At 35.6% G+C, this 3,800-nt stretch overlaps 1 long non-coding RNA gene across 1 annotated transcript; it reads left to right on the forward strand.

The window, feature by feature from the left end:
• Window positions 1-1,670: 1,670 nt before the first annotated feature.
• On the forward strand, window positions 1,671-2,750 carry LOC149243641 (uncharacterized). The gene is made up of 4 exons (XR_016245797.1): window positions 1,671-1,961; window positions 2,049-2,081; window positions 2,333-2,369; window positions 2,542-2,750. It is a non-coding gene; the product is annotated as an uncharacterized LOC149243641 (long non-coding RNA).
• The last annotated feature ends 1,050 nt before the right edge of the window (window positions 2,751-3,800 follow it).

Genomic DNA, 3,800 nt, shown 5'->3' on the forward strand with positions numbered 1-3,800 from the left:
CTCATAAACAATTCGGAAATCTCTTTGCTTTAGCTTTCTCCTCTCTGATATAAGGCACATATCGGAGTAAGTTTGTGAATTTTATCACAAACTCATCCATGGTAAGTTGTCCTAACCTTAGTTCATGGAATTATTTTTCCCGATCATCATAATATCTTTCACTCAAATACCGGGTTTTAAATTTCTTTTGAAATTCCTCCCATGACACCGTCTTCTCATCCAACAAATGTATAATTTATGTTTCTTCCCACCACAGAGTAGATTTACCCTGCAACTGATAAATAGCTAGTTGAGCCTTCAAATTAATTTCATATTCATACACTTGAAAGTATTTAACCATGTTTAGAAGCCATGCTTCCACATCTTCCTCTCTTTCCCCATCAAAGGTAGGGGCTTTAATTTTCTAAAATTCCCCCTGCATTCCCTTTTATTCTTATTCTTATGTGATTTAGAATCTGTCTTATCTGACTCTTCAACACTTTCAGATTTTTTTCGACATCGTTTCTACCTCCTTCCATTTCAACCCTTCTCATTCTACACTTTTGTGGCTGGATTTTTCTGTTAATTCCCTTATCGTACATTCTTGCTCCTCACTTGCCTTCAACAATTGTTCATTGCTGCTCTTGAGCTATGCCAATTCTTGTTGCACACTCCTTATAACTTCCAAAATCCGAGAGTTGGAATTAGAGGTAGCGCCTCCCCCTCTCAACTCCACAAACAATTCCTCCCCACTTGACATGAATGGAGGCAATTTATCTGCCAAATTATAGCAATCTGTTGTACCTAGGTACCTTATATCAAACAACACCATTCTGTTATTAGTATTTATATTTTACTGATAAAAAAAAAATCAAAAAGAAATTATATCTATTTTTTTCTATAACTGTGATGGCCCAGTTTAAGCCTAGTATTAAATGAGGCTCTGATACCACTTGTCATGAACCTTCATTAGGAAAACAATTATGAACAATTTGTTTCTCTATTAACTCATCGACAAGAGACATACAAGGGAATTTTACCTTTCCCTTTAGTGACAATTCCTCCACTTATATGTTGTGGTTTTCCTCTCAACTCCAACATGTCATTAGTACCTTTTTTCCAATCCAAAGTCACCCTCTCTATCAACACTCATAGACTTATACTTACCATGAAAGCCAATCTCATGGCTCCCATGCCTACCCAGTTGACTAGAAAAAGTCTATTTGTTTAAGTGATTTAATGTTAACACTTTACAAGTATGCCATGCTAAGTTTGCACCCCATTTGTGGTTCATAGGTTTTATATACATAACACATTAACTTACCCTCCCCACCATCCACCATATGAATATATTCTGATTCACATATTCATAGGTTAACATTGTTATTGTAATATCATTGGCGCACACACTTATGCTATGTCATACTAATAACATTAAGATAGGTATATATTTATGTGTGCCTATTGAACAAAGTCAGATTTTAATTTTCTTAATAATGTTCCATTAACCCATCAGTACCCTTGTGATGACTATGCGACATCTGAAATTCATTACATTGATTAAGGTGAAGGCATTGAAATTTTAGAACGAATCCTTTCTAGCCATGTGTCCATGACCTCTTGTCGTTCATATGGCCTAAGGATGGGCTCAACCTTGGGCACTTTTCGATGCTTAGGATCTCCTGTGACAATCCAATGATAACCACAACAATTGTTCCAACCCTAACCCTACCTTCGCAATATATCTTCTCCTATTGAGTCCATCACCTTATTTTTCTTTGTTGTCCTTCTCATGGGTGTATTCGATGGGTGGTTGTTGGTTTTGAGGCCAGGTGGTGTGCTAATGACGAAGGCTTGCTAGATTTCATTAAGCAATTTTTCTAGGAATGCTTGCAGTGGTCGGCTCTGTGCATTCCGGTTAACTATAATGCCACCGATTTGATCTTGAAGAATATTACAATGATGCCCACTCTACCCCTCAGGTAATATGCATTTTTGATGGTTTATTTCTATTCATGATTGTTGATAGGTATTCTGATGACCGGTTTGGGGTCCGAAAAATACACCAGGACTTCAACCTGCATGGTGAACAACCGCACCAGGTACATACGGTACCTTATGGCATGATTTCTATCTGCTTATTTTTTTCCCTATTCACTCTGGATGTGGGTTATGCTCAACATGTTTATAAAAGATATCTCATGTCTCAATTTAATCGTTCACTCTCCCAACTTCCCCCCCACAGATTCAGTAAGATAATTTGTGTCACAATTTCTTATCTGGGTTTTTTATAGTTCTGGGTTACGAGTGAATGATATTTGGCTGGGTCCTTAATCAGTTTGTACCTTCGCAGGTACTTCCAGGCCTGCATCAAATCACATTCAATACAGGTAATCTAATAATTTATGAATGTTATTTCAAATATAATCCCCCTTACCTGTTGGTGTTAGTGAAATGCATTCTACCCAATTTTCTCATTTCAATGCTTCCTCTTTTATTCTTTCACAAGTATGACAACTAAGTTATGGTTGTGCATTTCCTTCCTTGTGTGATAATCTCCAGATTCACCTTCTAACTAGACAGAAAACTATTCTAGGTCAGTTGTATGTATCTTTTCACATTAATGATGAAATGACTATGAGTAGTCATATTGGCTGATCATTTGGGTGGTCTGTTGGAGTTAGCTAGAAGCATATTTTCCAACAAATGACTCTTTTTGTTTTTCTTATATATGTAATTTATGAAAGGGGGTCATACCCACCTTAGAGTTATGATTTTGGATTTGTACTTAATACTAGTTTTCATGGCCTATTGTGGCGTAGTACATGTTTCACACCATTACTTTATGACTCTAAATTGGTAGTTACAATTATGTATCAGTCTAGCTGTCTTGCTTAAGAATTGTTCTGAAAATCCAGTTTTGGTTTGAGTCGTTAATTGAATCTATAATCTGATCATGTAGTTGCAAGGATTTGTAATGGATTATTAACTCTACCATTTCCATTTATTACCATCCGTGGACTGTCTCTGGGGAAAATTAATGGATTATAATTCTATTTCCTCTTCCGTATAGTATAAGAATGGTATATTCACGTTTTGGATTTACATATAAAATTTAATGACATTATAGATGTAACTTAGCTACTTTTTTCCTATACTGGTTTACTTGGCATGCCTGACAGTAGCGGATAACCATGGTTTCTTTTAAACGCACTTGTAAACCCATACTGGTCATGGCCTGGGGTTTTTCCATATTTATTTTGCAAAATGTCTCTATCAATTATTTGTAGTTTTTATTCAACCGTAGTTGACCTTTACTTCCCAAGAATGATAGTCCTCTATATGATTTTCTTTTTATTGTGCACAAATGTTTTATGTACTATATAAAATGGGTTATGCACATTTTATTACCATACTGATATAATTAGCATAAGGTCATTTACATTCAATTTTATGGTCGCTTTTCCTACAATTGGATTTTATTTTACATCAATGAAGATGTAATAGGTTAATCATCTACCTGCTCTGATGAACACAACTAAGCAACATTTCCTGATAGCAACTGAGCAACGTTTCCTGATATAAAATTAGTTGGTTTTATGTTCATGACCTAATGGGTTCTACTATTTCACTTTTTACTCGCGATAACCAATACCAACTTATAATAGAGTTTTATTTATTCAGGCTTGACGAAGAACTTCCTTAACTAAATTTTCTTCCTACGAAAATGACTTTTGTCACCTGGACATACGTAGCACTTTAGGTGCCAATACCATATTAAGTAGCAGCAAGTTCTCTCCTCTTGGGAATTAATTTTGTGA

Source organism: Pinus tabuliformis, chromosome 8, assembly GCF_031772625.1.
Source record: "Pinus tabuliformis cultivar Carrire ecotype Pingquan chromosome 8, CPIR1, whole genome shotgun sequence".
Lineage (NCBI taxonomy): Eukaryota > Viridiplantae > Streptophyta > Pinopsida > Pinales > Pinaceae > Pinus > Pinus tabuliformis.